The 18,659-nt window shown below is 43.0% G+C and overlaps 1 pseudogene; it reads left to right on the top strand.

Moving 5' to 3' along the window:
• Positions 1–279: 279 nt before the first annotated feature.
• Positions 280–1,153, top strand: LOC137097131 (HAUS augmin-like complex subunit 8; annotated as a pseudogene).
• Positions 1,154–18,659: the final 17,506 nt, after the last annotated feature.

Here is an 18,659-nt window from a genome sequence, read left to right as displayed (position 1 = left end):
GAAATGGAATTTCAGCTTCTCTATTGTCTTATCCTGCTAATGTTTTTACCTCTGTTAGATTAATGGCTTGACCTCAGACTGTTGATTAATGCTCTGCTAGTATTTAAGGACAAGGCTTCTGACAACTAGTTTGTATGTACTTCCTCATTAATAATTTTATCATTTGGCATGTTTGTGGAAAAGCTCCAGATGGTGGGAATGGTGGTGTCCCTGAGAAGTTGCTGCACACCAGGCTGAAGGAGCAACGTGGAAGAATGATGTCTCCAAGATACAGGCACTATGAGGGAAAGTCCACCTCACAGAGCATCCTGCAGGCTTCCAAAGGCCAGGAGAAGTCACCCTCTTTCCAAAAAGCTGACTAGTCAGGTTCCAGAAGGAAAAATTCCAGCAGCATTGCAGTCTACGTTGCTGGAAGGCCATGAAAGTGTCCCTTCTGGTCTGGAAGTGTCAGCCATTAAAACCTCAAAGGCCAAGAAGAAGTAAACCTCCACCAACATGAAGCAAGCCTCAGTCGAACTCTTGACTCAGATCCAGGATTCTCAGTCACTGCTCTTGACCTTCGTGGCTGTTCTGATGGAGAAGAATCCTTTTGGAGCAGGAAGGTGAGAAGAAGCGGGCCATCTTCTTGGAGGAGAGATACCAGCTCCATAGAGAAGGCCTTTGCAAGAGAGGCTTCTTAGCTAAGAGGGAGAGGGAATGGCAGCTGAGCAACAACTGACAACTGGAAGCCCTGGGGCCCATTGAGGAGCAGAGCAGCTGCTTCCAGCAAGTATACAAGGCTTCTGCCACCACTCTGGACGTCACATGCCTCACACTGTCCCTGAAGGAGGCCTTTATGCTGGAGGACAAGGACCACTTTCTAGCGGATCTGGAAACTGCCCGTTTGGAAAACAAGGAGCTTTGGGCAGAAGCTCTCAAGGAGCCCAGTAGAACCAATGCTGAAGTTTGAAGTCCAGCCCAGGAATTGCAGAAAGCAGCCCAGTAAATGGCTCAAGAATTAACCAGGGCCTTTTTGGAGGTCATCGAGCTCTCTGCAGACATCAGCAAGGAGGTCTCTCTGGCGGCCCAGATGGCTGGGGAGGAGACCATGGGCCTGGAAGTGGCGAAGCAGTTCTATTTTGGCTACACCTCCCACAGAATAGCTCTTTCATAGTCACCATTGTACTTTACTCACCTTCTCTGAATTAGAACACATTTGCAGTTTTACTATCTTGACAACACTACAATGTCACTTGGCCATATTCATGGATTTTATCTGTGAAATGTTGAAGAGCATGGAATTCTGGTCACAAGTTGGCAGGTAACTCCAAGCAGGCAAAATGAAAAGACAGTAGTCACATGATCACCTTGTGATATTAAGGAATTCCAGTTCTATGTAATGCAGCTGTTGTATGATACACACACACATACATTTTTAGATTTGGAAGCCGCCCCAAACACCGAGGTCCTCTGGAGGGCATCTGCTCCAGCCTGCCAGAACCTGACGGGCAACCCAGAGAACTTTTTCATCAGCCACCCCACAACTGTGGAATGCTAGTAGAGCTCTGACAGCTAAATCAACTGTCGGAATTTAAGACCAAATGAAGACCTATTTCTTTCAGCAGGCTACCCAGACAGTTTTAATTATGAATGTTACACTTCGATTCTATGTCTATTTTTTTTGCTTGTTTTAATATGTATTGTATGGAAATGTGTTTTATTCTGTGTATTTTATGGAGTGTTTTAAAATGATATGTTTTGATTGTGTGTTTTAGCAATATTGTAACCGATCTTGAGCCGTGAGGACAGGTGGGTAAGAATGAAATGAAATAATAATAATAATAATAATAATAATAATAATAATAATAATAATAATTTTATTTAACCAGTTAAGCGGTTGAAGTATGAGATGATAGGGCGGGGGTAGGATTTTATGAATTGGAAACAATTTTAATTCATGGGATTCAGCATTAAGGCCATACATCTTTATATTCTAAGGAATATGATTATAGTGCAGTGGTTCTCAACCTGTGGGTCCCCAGATGTTTTGGCCTTCAACTCCCAAAAATCCTAACATCTGGTAAACTGGCTGGGATTTCTGAGAGTTGTAGGCGAAAAGGTTGGCCTACAATTCACAGGTTGACAACTACTGTTCTAGTGTATTTGTATTTTAAGCAACAAAAAAGCAAATGAGAAAGATAGATTTTCCTCCTAAAAACTGTATTTTTTAAATTTTTCTTTTTATTCTACTCAGTATTGCCATCACAGCAAGATTCTGGGCAATTGTCCCGCCCCCAAACAACAGATTGAGAAGAATGACCCGTAGAACAGAACAATGATTTGATTTACTACATTTTGCTTTCAATGATTTATCCACACCTTGGCAAAGCTAGTCTTTGGACTACAACTAGAAAGATTCTGGGAGTTCTTTAAAAATGTTTCCTCCCCCACCCCCCAAGCTATTCAAGTTACTACAGATTACCCCCTAAAGAGGTTGTTATAAGATCTAAATCTATCCTTGTTATACTTATTCTAATGTTGCAAAATATCCAACTATGCATGGTTATATACTGGGTTCATTTTATTGATTAATAGGCCAGAATTATTTGATACTTGTTTTTGCAGATAAACTTTGGATAGGTATATTTAAGGGACAAAAAAGTGTATTAAAATGAGTGTGAAATGGAACTTGATCCTTCTTCAAAGGCTCTGAAGAAGCAGCACCTGGTTTATCTGGCAAGCAGCATGAAACTCTTAAAGTAAGAAGCAAATCATACCTTCTGAAAACTGGGACCTCTAGATAGCCTGAACAGAAGATTAAAATAAAATGCATGGTCTGTCAGGCACTATTAGTCATGATAACTAAAATGAATAATACTATTACAGAAGCAAATACTTCAGTGGTCAGATAAACAAGAGATATGGCTGGTAGTTCTATTATTTGGCATTAGCATGGTCTTTTGGACTCTGATTTGGATGACATGTGGTTTCTGTTAGTTTCTAAAATGTCCACAGTAGGATTTTAATATTGATGCAATGTTACTCTGCCTTCATTGAATGATTGAATAAGAAATTGACCTGGATGTTAATATGATTGCTGCTTCTGCTCTCCTAAAAGGAAATGCTCAATTTTGGTGATTGAACCCCACTATTCTCCTTCCAATTTTGTTTATGAAATCCCATTTAACTTTCTGGAGAGGCTTAGGAAGTGGCTTAAAGAAAAGGGAATATGGACTTATTTCCATCTTAGAATTATAAAAATGCTGCTTGATGGTCTTCTAATACACCCATCATTGCATTTGCTTTGCTAAAATGCCCCTTTTGTCATTATTGTATGTTGGTGGAGCCTTTGGTTGACTCCTATCCAAGTTGATTGCTTGAAGTCTGACCAATATTATCCAAGAATCTGAGGCCCAGAGAGCAAAGCAGGCATCACAGGGCTGTTAACCTTTCCCTAAGCAATCCAAAATTGTGTGTGTGTGTGTGTGTGTGTGAGAGAGAGAGAGAGAGAGAGAGAGACTGGAGATATACTTTTAAAATGTACCTGTTTCGACTTACATACAAATTCACCTTAAGAACAAACCTTCAGAACCTATCTTGTTCATAACTTGACTGCCTGTATAGGATTTTTTCATGCAAAGGGATATATTAACAGGTAGTCATTATTATTAGTGGCTACTGAAGCTCATCCTTTTCATTTCCTGGTATGATAAGGTCACTTTATTGCAGAAGAGTGACAAATAGAATAACTTTAGCAAGCTTCTTTAAAAATAATTACAAGCCCATTGTAGGATGAATCCTGCTACCATTTTGAAAGATTAACTCTCTGCATCTCTGTCGTGTTCTTATTAAAAGTTTTGAACTTCTTACTTCCATGCAGTATGTGGATATAGGCCTCCATTGCTAATTGCTGTCATTTTGTGCTTTCAAGCCATTTTCGACGTAAGGCAACATTAAGATGAAATGATCAAGGATTTTCTTAACAGGAATTATTTGAAGAGGTTTGCCATTGCATTATTCTGAGGTCAAGTGAGTGTGGCTTGCCCGCAGGCATCTAGTGAATTTCCATGACCAAGCAGAATTTGAACCCTGGTCTCTCAGAGTCCTAGTCCAACACTCAAACCATTATACCACACTGGCCCTTTTGCTGATTACACTGCAGACCAACATATAGTATCTGGGCAACTGGTTATTTCACTAATTATTATGTATTTAAAGTGTCTACAATAGCTATCTCTTTTTTTTTAAAATAATCCCAAACTTCATCCCACCTAATGGGCAGTTTATTCTCCACACCAATTCTTTAATAGAAGCCACAATTCAACAAGTTCTGGGGCTAACTGACAGAATACATACTTGCTTAGAAGAGTGCTCTTACTGAATTTGAAGTAAGTGGGTATAAGATATTACTTTCAGATGAAAATAGAGTATTATCTTCAATGGATTTACATAACCACATATGCGTTGATTCTATGCTTACAGAAGTAGCATAAGTGCTGCTATCAACCACATTCAAAAATTCATGTCTTAATCCCCCGTTCTCTTCCTTTAAAATATTTTCAAAATACAAGTACAGAAATGTGAATTCGAAAAGGTTTTTAGCACTTGGTTGTTGTCATTTGCCTATCCTTCCATTTCTGGAGTGCATCTGCTTTGGTGATTGAGGCATCAGATAATATATTCTGCCTAAAGGGTAGATAAATTTAAAATATTTCACAGCAAAAAAAGTTTTGTTTCTTTCTATCCAGGAAGTACAGCAAATCTTCCTTTTGTTCACTCAGTCTTTTTCTTTAAAATATTCATCTTTAGAGATTTCCAAAACAATAAAGTTCAGAACACTGTGATGCTATTCTGACGCAAAGCCTTGGAATGGCTCCCACTGCTAATTTAGGATTTGTTGTTGGAAGGAGTCAAGAAGGGAGTGTTCATTATATATATATATATATAGCAGAATGAAAAGAACTGTAGCTTCAGAGACTGTGACCACTCATAGGCATGCAATATTTACTCAGAAAAGCTGGGAGACAGGAAACTTGGAGGGTAATAGATGAGTTTGGTGACCTGAATGCAGCCACCCAGGTCCTCACCAAATATTCCTGGGAGTTGGGAAATGAACTGGTAGCCACCAGTAAGGTTTCAACAAGTGAATTATATGTTCCTTGTAAACAGCTCTGGTCAGCACTCTAGGCACATTGTTTTGGATCTGCTGATGTTTCCAAGCAGTTTACACATAGAGTGCATGACAGCAATCCAAACAAGATATAATCAAGTTATGTGTCACTACAGTAAATCCTGACATCTCCAGAAACAGGTGTAGTTGGAACATTAGTTTTAACTGTGCAAATGCTATCTTGGCCACTATTGAAACCTGGGTATTCAAGCTTATGATTGTGTCCAAAAGTACACCTAAGCCGTGAACCTGAATTTCAGAAGTGCAATCCCGTCTCACATAGATTGAATCCTAATTCCCTGATCTACCTTTCTACTGATTGAAAGCATATCTGTTTTATCTGGATTACGCTATCTGGATTTGTTTGTTGCCATCATTAGTTTTGCACTGACTATACTGCACAGCTATAATGCTAGGATTCTACTCTAACTGCAAGACTGCATCATATGGAGTTCTGTGATTTGCTATTTTGGAAGTATTTAGAATTCTTAGCCAGAGTTCTTGTGCCTCAGTAAAACTACAAACTTCAGGATCCCATAGAAGGCAACCATGGAACTTAAATGAAATCATAGTGCTATAACTGTATAGATTGTAAGGGCACTAAGAGTGCTTAAGACTTGCTACCAGCGCTGTCCCTATCATTAGGCAAACTTATACAAATACTTCAAATGACAGATACTTGGACCAGGTACGGTAGGCACTTGGCTGCTTATTCAAGACATCTTATCATTCCCTCTGGTTAACACAGCTGTGTGCACCATACAACCACAACCTTTTTGGTCTCCCCTAAATTGGCCTGATCTTCCCTATTTCCAGTGCTGGCTAGAATTGATGGCAGCTACAGTTCAACAATGTCTGGGAGAGCACACATTCTGCATCTCTGTTCTATAAGACCCTTTTGGAAAGTGTTCTTCATTATCTGTAGAAGTCAATTACAGTTTTTCAGGAATTGACTTCTACACATACTGCGCTTTCTAGTGAAAAGTTTCTGAGAACATTTCCACAGAATATGTAACCATACTGTATATTTTAAAGCAGGAGCATGCTAACACAGCTTCAGACAAAAAGTATTGGGGATCCTTGATGAAAGTACAAAGGAAGGTAACTATAGTATGTTTGGAATTGGACTGTATGATATATCCAAGTTTAGGCTGACATTTATCCCTTTGCCAAAGAGCAGAACATGTTTACAGAAGTTTACTCTGTGAATACACATCTGGAATGCTTCCTAACTGACAGCTAGAAAACTATTGCATTTGGATGCTTGCTTGCAAGATATGCAGAGAAAGGTGCAATCTACAGATCACGTGGAGTCACAAAATATACCTGATTTTGCATGAAGAATTTTAAACCAAGATATTGCCAGCTACATGGCATATTATGCATGTCAAGGTTCCATTGATCTCCACAGATCAGTTTAGCCAACTCCATATACATCTTCAATATGCTGTAGATAGGCATGACTGTTTTAATTGCAATAGCTCTATTATATGGGATATATGCATTTTAATTCGGTTTAATGTAGCTCCACTCCCTTGAATCTTTCTGTTCTTGTGGTTCAATGTAAACAAACCTTGTTTTATCCACAAAATTTTAAAAAATACTATGTATAACTTTTGGATAATGTGTATGAGGTGTACATGATATACAAATGTCATGTTTAGACTTGGATCCTATCTCAAAGATAGTTCATTGTGTGTGTGAGTGCGTGCAAATGTAGGCATTCCATTTTGATACTACCTTAACTACCATGACTTCAACCAATGCAATTCTAGGATACGTAGTTTCGTGAATGATATAGAATCCTCTGCTCTAGCACCTTACGAAATTGCAAATTTCATTAGGTGCAGCTGTGAGACTTAAGACGGTGTCAAAGTGCAGTGTGAAATGCATTTTGATTTCATTTGGAGAATATAAATACGTTTGTTTTTGATTGGATGAGCTTACAATCGCTGTGTTTAAGAATCCTTAATATGCTTAAGTCAGAAATGTAACTACTTCAGCTTTCATTCGCATCATCTGAGATGACATCTAAATAAGTTAATTTATTGGTAAAAGTTAAGTACTTAACCATTCAAATAAACAATGTTAGATTTAGGTTTCATTTACTGAACAGTCTTGATTTTAAATACGATTTGTCAAATCTGGGCATGGGGTTGTTTTTTAAAGCCAGAAACAAACTCCCCTCCACTTGGCCTCTAAAAGCCTACAAGGGCTTTGTTTTGGTTTTCTGTGTAATCTTGTTTGCAATACCACTCAACTTTCATGGTACAAAATTATGAAGTATTAAGCACTGCCAGATCAAGATTTCAAGAACATTAGACTGTAGAGCTGCAGTTTGCAATTCATCTCTCATGTAAATGGCATTAGTTGTTATTGTGGTGGAAGCAAAATAATCCATCATTACCTCAGTCCCAGGGCTGTTTGAACACACAACGTTCTTCTGCTTTGGAAGTAAAAGCACTTATTTTAGATGCCTGAGGGCTTTGGTTCGTTTTTAAAAGCCCTTTTACTCTTCTGTTTCTAGGGAAATGAATTTCTAAAATGTATTGGTGGGTGGTTACCTAGGTGCAGTAAGGATGCTGTTTCCATTTTTTGTTAGGTTCAATGCATACTTGCATATATCTGCATATTTGAATAACCAAAGGCTTGTATGGCATCTTTAATGTAGACGTCACTTTCAAAATGAACATTCAATGCATGTATGAGTGGGAGGTGGGAGTAAAGTTAATGGTGGGAAGGCTCCCAAAGGACATCCTTGGCATCCACAGCCAGCAAGCACAGTGTCAACATTATTTAAATTTAAGTGTATATAAGTATATCCATATATCAAAAGGCTTGCAGAGCTTAGAAATGGAGGTGTCCCTTTGGATGTTCTAATACTGTATTTACTCAAATCTAATCCTCACGTTTTTTGGCTAAATTACCTTCCCAAAATTAGGGTGCACACTAGATTAATGTAATATGCCATTTTTTGTTTCAGTGTTTTGAAAATTGAGGTGTGCATTGGATTTAATGGCAAATTAGAACTGAGTAAATATGGGGTATGTGGATACCTGTAGCACCTGTACACATGCAAAGCCTGAATACACACACACAGGTATGGTGGGAAGAAAAATTATAGTTGCTGTGATGATGTGACCTAAAATAATCTAATACTGTGCACATATTAGCAATGCCCATTTGTACCAAGGTGACATTAGGGTGGCAGGACTATGTGACTTTCAAAACCATTTGAGTGTAGATCAAAACAGGTAAGTGTGGTATTAACAGGGTCAAAATGCAGCAGAATGCTGTACACTGGAGCTGGTGTGGTTTCAGCTGGAGTTTGTATGCAACCTCAAATCAAGTCAACGATGGTAACGTCTATCTGTAAGAGAAAGGGTATTTTGTTTGGATGTCAAGGCTCACTGAAATTGCCATATTTCATCTTCTTTCTGTAAGAAGGATGCATAAAAATGGACTATTATGAGTTACAGCAGAAAATATCTCTTAGTAACTTCACTATGTTTAAGTATTTTATTTAATCATTTAATAATACAAGATTGACTGGTTCTAATTCTAGTATGTGGGATTCAGTGAAGAAAGACAATGTACCATATGTACCATGGTCCCAGTAGCAGACACCATGGCACTCATCAACCAGAGGTTCCCAGAAGACATCGCAGCTCTGTTTCACCATTGCCTCACCACCAGCTACTTTCAGTGGGACAATGAGTTCTATGAACAGAAAGATGGAGTAGCTATGGGGAGCCCTCTCAGCCCGGTCATAGCTAACTTCTACATGGAACACTTTGAAAAACAAGCCCTGGAGACAGCAACCAAAAAGCCCACAATATGGTTCAGATATGTGGATGACACCTTCACTATTTGGAGCCATGGAGAAGAAGAACTCAACAGGTTCCTGGACCATCTGAACAGCATCCACCCAAACATCTAATTCACCATGGAAAAAGAAAATGAAACAAGACTGCCTTTTCTAGATGTCCTAGTCATCCGCAAACCAGATAAACAATTGGGTCACACCGTTTACAGAAAACCCACACACACGGATAGATATCTACATAAAAACTTCAACCATCACCCAAGTCAAAAAAGAAGCACAATTAAAGCCTTGGCTTACCGTGCAAAAAGAATCTGTGAACCCCACCTTCTCCAAGATGAACTGAACCACCTAAACTGGGCTCTACAGGCCAATGGATACTCCACCTCAGACATCAGAAGAGCTGCAAAACCAAGAACAAACCACGAGCGTAAAGATGAAGATCCACCCAGAGGAAAAGTGTTCTTGCCATACATCAAGGGAACCACTGATTGCATAGGGAAACTGATGAGGAAACACAACATACAAACCACTTACAGACCCACCAAGAAAATCCAACAAATGCTATGTTCAGCAAAGGAAAAGAGGGATCCTCTCACTTCAGCAGGAGTCTACCGTGTACCATGCAGCTGTGGACAAGTCTACATAGGGATCACCAAACGCAGCGCCCAGACACGCATCAAGGAACATGAAAGGCACTGCAGACTACTTCAACCAGAGAAATCAGCCATAGCAGAGCACCTGATGAACCAACCTGGACACAGCATATTATTTGAGAACACAGAAGTGCTGGACCACTCGCACAACCACCATGTCAGACTACACAGAGAAGCCATTGAAATCCACAAGAATGTGAACAATTTCAACAGAAAGGAAGAAACCATGAAAATGAACAAAATCTGGCTACCAGTATTAAAAAACTCAAAAATTACAGCAGAAAAACAACAGAGGGGAAACAAACAGGCACATGAAATCACCCTCAACAAAAGATTCCCCCCAGGCGCTACCAAGCCATTGAATGCAAATCAAGGTGATCAGCTGAAAAATCCACAGCTAGCCCCAGCAAACAAAAGTCCTTTGTCTCACCCTGGTCATTCCACAGATATATAAACCTAGTTTTTCCTAGTTCCAACAGACCTCATTACCTCTGAGGATGCTTGCCATAGATGCAGGCGAAACGTCAGGAGAAAAATTGCCTCCAGAACATGGCCATATAGCCCGGAAAAACCTACAACAACCCAAAGACAATTTACTTTTGCAATGTACTTTCCAGATCAAGAAAAGCATGTTCTTGAGGGGAAAGGCCTTTTGAAATTCTTTACCCTGTGTGTGGGAAGAGAAAATAAGGGAACCACTTCAGCAAACTTCTTTCCCCAGTGAGGATGACAGGAAAAGTGTTTTCTCTGTGAAAATTATTAAGGGTTTCTGCGTACTTTTTGCTTCCTCCAACAAAATTCATTGAAAACATTTCTTCAGAGTTAGGGTCTACAGGGGAAATACTGTGGATCCCATGACTCAAGCAACAATTTGTTCCTCTTCTGGGCAAAATATATTGCTTATACTTAAATGGGAAAATGTCTGTCAAAAATGTATAAGATAAGCATGTCAATTTTAAAAATGCAACATGGCAAAAAATACAGTACTATATAGTAGTCTGCATATTCTTTAAAACCATGTAAGTTTTTAAATACAGATAACTAACAATGGGATGAAATATATAAAACAGTAGACTTTTGTAGAGTAATTTTGTATCCCATATTTTAAACAAAATAATTCCTCAACCAATATATATGATGCTAAAATTTGCTATGATCATTAATCAGTTTGATATACAACTTGTAATCAAAGTGAGCCAAGAAAAATGTAGCAAGGATTTCTAGTCAAACCTGTTGTCGGTATTTTAAATTATCTTGGGGATGCCATTTAATTTAAATATGTCTAGGTGTTAGAAATGTGCTATATATAGACAACCTCCACTATCATAATTATTCCCACAGTTTGAACAACTGGTATCATATGCATTCTCAGCAGTATCACCAAATAAATAGCATCATGATGACTGCTGAGACTTAACCTGTGTCCTCTATGCAACAAAGGGTTGTTAAGGCAGCATCTCTCCTCTCATCCACCCGCATTTGCAAAGTGAAATAGCCGACACTGCAACCATAGCTCTACAAACACATTTTTTACAGTATGGAAGTGGGGTTTCTCCGTTGATGCTTTGAAGTTCAGAGAAAATGAGCATGAGTCATCTGTCACTTATCATTTTTTAAGTTAAATACTTGTTTTCTGCCGGGTTCCCACCATCAAAGTTCCCACTTGAGGCCAATGAAATGCAATGCAGATAAAACTAATATCCTCTGCATACTTACTTTGAAGAAAGTCTCACTGAATGAAAATTAACTTATATTTCACTAAGTACACAATAGATTTGCACTGCATGTATGCATGTATGTTGTTTTTATTTGTATAAAAGGTGATTACTAGTATTTTTTAATACAGCCATGCTAGAAAAAAAACACTGAAATACTTACATTTACATTGTGGAATTAATGAAGTTTGACATTGATGCAACTGCCATGGTCCAATGCTATGGAAGTTGTACTATGGTGAGGTTTGGCAGAGAAGGTTGAAGACCTTGTACAACTACAACTCCCATGATTCCAAAGCTGTAGCTAAAATAATGTCTAAGTTCATTCATTCTACAGTGTAGATCAGTGGTTTTCAACGTGTGGGCCCCCAAGTGTTTTGGTCTACAACTCCCAGAAATCCCAGCCAGTTTACCAGCTGTTAGGATTTCTGGGAGTTGAAGGCCAAAACATCTGGGGACCCACAGGTTGAGAACCACTGGGGTAGATGCACAGCTTCCCTTGTTAAATGATGACTGGTTAAATTGACTCAGCTGTTGTGAACCTGTTGTCAAGCCACACACACCCTCCTTCCTGCTCACGCCAAAGATTTTGTAGCTCAAGTTTGTAGCCAGCACCACCAAGAAAGTTGCCAAGACACAACAGATTCATGGATTCTGTTCCAATTGGTACCCTCAATCCGGTGGCAAGATGGAGAGGATGAACCAGATCCTGAAGCACCAGATTGCCAAGGGGGACACTGAAAGTTAGCACTTTTTAATTTTGCTATGGTAGACCTTTTCATTCTGTGGTGCCTCTGACGGCAGAACACCTACATGAGGTGGGTGCAAGTGGGGTAAGAGATCACCTGGCTATGCTAACTTCTGCTTTGTCTTCTCTTAATAGGTACCTTCTATCCTGATCTTTGGGTTCTCCTGTACACTCCTGTTCCTGCAAAGATTGGGAAGTGGCTGACATTGTGGAAAGGAGTAACGCTAAAGGAGAAGTGGCAAGGTCCATACCAAATTCTCCTCACCAGCTACATTGCTGCCAAACTAGAGGATTGAAAGTTGTTCATCCACCACACTAGGTTGAAAGTGAAAAAGTTTCCAAGACACACTAGTAACCTGTGGCTAAGGCAGACTGAACTGCAGAGTTGAGAGAGAACCTTAAAACCCTGTTCCGGAAACATCCCTGATGACCTGTTGCCCAGCCAGCCTTGGGACCCTCTCAGGACTCAACGGCTCCTGATTTCAGCACACCCTAGTTGGTGTTGCCAGCTTTGTGCTGGTTCTTCACTTCTTTACAGCCTTTCCCCACTTTCTACAGCTTGGAAAATTTTGTTTTCTTCTTCTGACTTTGACAGCTCATTCCAGCTGACTTTGAGGGGCATATACTGGGTTTGGCTGGGCTGAGAGGGAGGGGCAGGGGGCTCCTCTCAGCAGGAGGACGCAGGGGCAACTATGTCCTCCTGTAGAGGGGAGGATTTGCACTGCACGACATGCAGCTGAAAGACCCTCCTCTCAGCAGGAGGGTGTGACATGTGGCTGACCCGGGGCTGGAGGAAAGAACCCAAGGGGCTGCATACACCTCATGGTCCTTAGTTTGCCCATGCCTGTGGAAGAGGGAGCTGAGCAAATATGAATTCATTAACTCTCTATACAGGCAGCCAGGTTCTTCATTGGGTTGCTGTAGGTTTTTTCGGACTATATGGCCATGTTCTGGAGGCATTCTTTCCTGACATTTCACCTGCATCTATAGCAAGCATCCTCAGAGGTAGTGAGGTTTGTAGGAAGTAAGAAAATGGGTTTATATATCTGTGGAAAGACCAGGGTGGGACAAGGAACTCTTGTCTGCTGGAGCTAGGTGTGAATGTTTCAACTGACCACCTTGATTAGCATTTGATAGCCTGGCAGTGCCTGGAGCAATCTTTTGTTGAGAGGTGATTAGATGCCCCCGATTGTTTCCCCTCTGTTGTTTTGCTGTTTTAATTTTAGAGTTTTGTAATACTGCTAGCCAGATTTTGTTCATCTTCATGGTTTCCTCCTTTCTGTTGGAATTGACCACATGCTTGTGGATTTCAATGGCTTCTCTGTGTAGTCCCACATGGTGGTTGTTAGAGTGGTCCAGCATTTCTGTGTTCTCATATAATATGCTGTGTCCAGGTTGGTTCATCAGGTGCTCTGCTATGGCTGACTTCTCTTGTTGAAGTAGTCTGCAATGCCTTTCATGTTCCTTGATTCGTATTTGGGCGCTGCGTTTGGTGGTCCCTATGTAGACTGGTCCACAGCTGCAAGGTATACGGTAGACTCCTGCAGAGGTGAGAGGATCCCTCTTGTCCTTTGCTGAACGTAGCATTTGTTGGATTTTCTTGTGTGATTCCGGCCATGAAAGCCTTCGACAATACATTAAGTTCTTTATTGTCTGGAATAATCACCTTTGTCTTTTGGGTCTTGCACACTTTCTTTCACATGGAACTGTGAGTTATCAGCATATCCATGTCAACATTTCCTCATGGATTGTGCCCTCCCAACTAGCATTTCTGCAACAGATTGGTTCTTTAAATTGTCCAACCACCAACTATTGTTCATTCCACCACAGGAATATCCTCCTGCAGGCTGTAACATCAAGGGAGCGGGCTGTCTGAATAGCTGTCACAACTGTAGAAGATGTCATGTAATTTTCTGAAAATTTAGGCTTGAACCTTTTGAAGCACCTTGCTTATACTTACATCCCATTTGGCCAAATTGTAATAAATCTCTGCCATCAACCTGGAAGGCTTGTTTTCAATCTAGGCTGATCTGGTTTAGTGAAGGCTCAATGGACGCAGACCTCTCTATTCACAGTCCTAGCTGAAATCACTACAAACCAACCCAAAGTCCCTACATTCAAATATTGTTAACACACTTTCATTTTGTATTTAATAGAACTGGGGAAAGTTACTTTTTAAGCACACCTCCCATATGTTATTCTGAGAATTGTCATCAAAAGTATATTTTCTAGGTTTTGTATTTTACCTTGACAATTATGATTGGGCCTCTTATGAATTCATATGCCACTTTGATTTTACCAATTAATATGAGAGACTGTATTGAATTTCTCAAGCAGAGCCTCTGATGCACTAGGCAGAAGTTTGAACAGCTCACCAGCCCACTCCACTCCACCCACAATATCTAGCAGAGAAAGAAATCAAACTTAGTCTTTGTCATATAGTACATTAAAATTTGTCTTTTTGGCGACAGGTAAGAAAAGAAAGTGTATGGTACTACATGGTATCAGGAGAGTTGAGAGCATTCCACCCAGAGAGAGCTTTTATCACACATACTTTTTGGAAGACAGAAGGCAGGAGGGAGAGAAGAGAAAGGCATGAAAACAGATGGGACTTCAGAGAACAAAGGGAAGGCTACCTGATGCAGTGAAAGAGTGGGTGTGAACTAACAGGAAGTTATCATATATATGATGTGTCTAAATTACTAGAGTGGCATGCAAATGTTACAAGCTCCAACTATTGTTATGGGCTACTCATTTTTGAAAAAAAAAAGTAGTGGCTCCAAGCTAGTCCCACCAAAATTCAATGCAAACAGCTGCTTAATTCACATCATAAGTCTGCTGTGCTGTGCTTGCTGTGAAGGGGCAATAAAGATCTCCAGCCTGCTCCCAGGACTCCTTGTGAGTAGCCAGCAGCCCAGGCCTCCTCCAGTGGGGTGTGACTCAGCAATCTGCAAGGAGGCCTCTACATCTATAAAGCTGAGTCCACAGGCCTGTCAGGGACTGAGTCTGCTGTGCTGTGCTTGCTGTGAAGGGGCAATAAAGATCTCCAGCCTGCTCCCAGGACTCCTTGTGAGTAGCCAGCAGCCCAGGCCTCCTCCAGTGGGGTGTGACTCAGCAATCTGCAAGGAGGCCTCTACATCTATAAAGCTGAGTCCACAGGCCTGCCAGGGACTGAGTCTGCTGTGCTGTGCTTGCTGTGAAGGGGCAATAAAGATCTCCAGCCTGCTCCCAGGACTCCTTGTGAGTAGCCAGCAGCCCAGGCCTCCTCCAGTGGGGTGTGACTCAGCAATCTGCAAGGAGGCCTCTACATCGCCCACTAGACCGCAGACATCGCCAGCAAGGCCGCACCTGCCACCAGGCCGGACCATTGCCGTCACCGCAGCTGCTGCGGCTGCTATCACCACCAGCTTGCTGCTTATCTGCGGCCGCCATCGCCCAGCCGAAACCACCACAGCCGCCATCGCTGGGAGCCGCATAGGCCACACCACCGCCTAGACCATCTGAACGGCCGTCCCACTCTTCCATCTGGACGCAGCGACGAGACTGCGGAGGGTCTGACTGTCCCTGTGCGGACCCCTGGGTAGACATTTTGTGCCGACCTTTTTGTGTAGACCTTATATTGTGTAGACCTTATATTGTGTTGGCCTTCTCTGTGTAGACCTCGGTGCAGACCTTTTGGGTAGACCTCTGTGTAGACCTTTAGCGCTGGCCTTGTGTAGACCTTGGGCCGGCCCTCTCTGTGTTAGTACAGAGTGTGTAATTACTGTAATTACTGTAATTACTGTAATCGACCAACAGTGCTGTCCCACTGCCGAGTTGCCACCCCCGGAAGCCCCCATCCGCTTCATTCCAACCGTCTAGAGACTCCATCTGGGTCACAACAGCTTTGAGCTAACTTGCCATCTCTCAGCCCCATAGGAGGGTGATTATATACCATCAGCTTGCACATTCCTGGGCTTATATCGGTTGATAATGTGATATAAATACGAAATATAGCACTTTACGTAAGAAAGCACTTTAAGGCGCCTGCCTTGCCGCCAACTGCACTAGCACTTTCGCCCCTTCCCTGTCCCTCCGTGCCGCATTTTAGCTACTGTAGCTACCGTCCAATCAATATAGGGCACTTATTGCACTTTAGACCTAGCACTTTACTTGTGCACTTTATGAACTATTCGATTGGTGTGGCCGGAACATCGAACACCACCTGTATAGCTGTTATCCATGTGGTCCCCCATCCCCCTTTGTGTACTATCCTTGTTACTATTGTATAGTGTAAGGGACAAGAGAGGAGGTGGGTTGGACCCTGTAAATAAAAATGAGGTGGGGAGGGGGGTAGAGGGGAAGAAAGGATATGGCCAAGGACCGAAAAATCAAACAACGAACAAAGCAGAAAGCAAGATCTTGTCTTTAGATTGCGGCATGGAGGGGGGGAGGTGTTCCATTAGCCGAGGGGCCCCCATAGAGGTCGTGGTGGGAAGGAGATGCGGGAAAAGGAGACCTCGAATTCGGCCTAATTCGGACCGCTTATCCACATTAACAACCCCCAACCGGTCTCCTAAGGTAAATTGGTGCAACCAGGTGAGCGGGCCCTCCGGTTTGAAGGTGGTGTTGTTGAACGCCAGATCTGTCAACGGAAAAACGACCTGGATCCAGGATTTAATCCTGGAGGAGCGGGCAGATCTGGCGTGCATCACGGAGACCTGGCTGGATGAAGCGGGGGGCGTAAATCTCTCCCAGCTTTGTCCTCCAGGTTTCTCCGTGCAACACCAACCAAGAGCCGGAGGACGCGGAGGCGGGGTCGCAGTGGTCTATAGAGATTCCATCCATCTGACCAGGAGTCCCATCCCGCAGACCACAAATTTCGAATGCGTCCACCTGAGGGTGGGTGACCGGGACAGAATAGGGATTCTTGTAGTGTACCGTCCACCTCGCTGCACTACAGTCTCCCTGCCTGAGCTAGCGGGGGTGGTCTCGAGCCTGGTGGTGGAGTCCCAACGGCTTCTTGTGCTGGGGGACTTCAACATCCATGCCGAGGCAACCCTCACAGGAGCGGCTCAGGACTTCATGTCTGCCATGGCAACCATGGGGCTGTCCCAACAAATAACTGGCCCCACCCACTGTACTGGACACACATTGGACTTGGTCTTCTGCCAGGGATGGGAGCAAGGTGGCGGTGTGGAGGAGCTGTCTATCTCTCCGTTGCCATGGACCGACCACTTCCTGATCAGATTTAGGCTCACTGCGCCCCCTAACCTCCGCAAAGGTGGAGGACCCATTAAGATGGTCCGCCCCAGGAGGCTTATGGATCCGAACGGATTCCTGATGGCTCTTGGGGAGTTCCCCGCTACCTCGGTAGGTGACCATGTCGAGGCCTTGGTCGCTCTCTGGAATGGGGAGATGACCAGGGCAATTGACAGGATCGCTCCGGAACGTCCCCTCTCAAGTAACCGAGCTAAACCAGCTCCTTGGTTCACTGAGGAGCTGGCAGCGATGAAGCGAAGGAAGAGGGAACTAGAGAGCGTGTGGCGCTCGGACCCAAGCGAGCCAAATCGAGCACGGTTTGTGTCCTTTCTAAGGGCATATGCCGCGGCAATAAAAGCCGCAAAGAAAACTTTCTTTGCGGCCACTATTGCGTCTGCAAAAAACCGTCCGGCGGAGTTGTTTCGGATTGTCAGAGGTCTTTTAACTCCCCCTACCTCAGGAGGGAGCCCTGACAACTCGGCCACGCGCTGTGAAGCATTTGCTCGGTTCTTCGCAGACAAAGTCGCTTTGATCCGTTTTGGGCTGGACGCCACATTAAATGCAGTCTCGGTGGATGTGACACAAGCACCTGCTTGTCCTATTTTGATGGATTCTTTTCAGTTTGTGAAACCCGAGGATGTGGACAAGATACTTGGAGGAATGAGGCCTACCACGTCCATCCTAGACCCCTGCCCATCCTGGCTTCTGAAAGAGGCCAGAGGGGGATTGGCTGAGTGGGTAACGGTGGTGGTTAATGCCTCCCTTCGGGAAGGCACGATTCCAGCGAGCCTAAAACAGGCTATTATAAAGCCGCTGTTGAAGAAACCATCACTGGACCCCACCAAATTTGACAACTTTCGGCCTGTTTCCAATCTTCCCTTCTTGGGCAAAGTCATGGAAAGCGTGGTGGCCTCACAACTCCAGGTATTCTTGAGAGACACGGATTATCTGGATCTGTACGCAGATGACGTCCAACTCTGTCACTCCTTCCCACCTGCTACTAAGGAGGCTGTCGAAGTCCTGAACCGGTGCCTGGCCGCTGTGACGGTCTGGATGAGGGCGAACAAACTGAAATTAAATCCAGACAAGACAGAGGTACTCCTGGTCAGTCGCAAGGCCGAACAGGGTATAGGGTTACAGCCCGTGCTGGACGGGGTCGCACTCCCCTTGAAGGCACAGGTTCGCCGCTTGGGTGTGACCCTGGACTCATCACTGAGCCTGGATCCCCAGGTTTCGGCGGTGACCAGGGGAGCATTTGCACAGCTTCGGCTCGTGCGCCAGCTGCGCCCGTATCTTGGGAAGTCTGACTTGGCCACGGTGGTACACG

This window comes from Anolis sagrei, chromosome 5, assembly GCF_037176765.1.
Source record: "Anolis sagrei isolate rAnoSag1 chromosome 5, rAnoSag1.mat, whole genome shotgun sequence".
Classification (NCBI taxonomy): domain Eukaryota; kingdom Metazoa; phylum Chordata; class Lepidosauria; order Squamata; family Dactyloidae; genus Anolis; species Anolis sagrei.
This window is presented reverse-complemented; position numbering and strand designations above follow the sequence as displayed.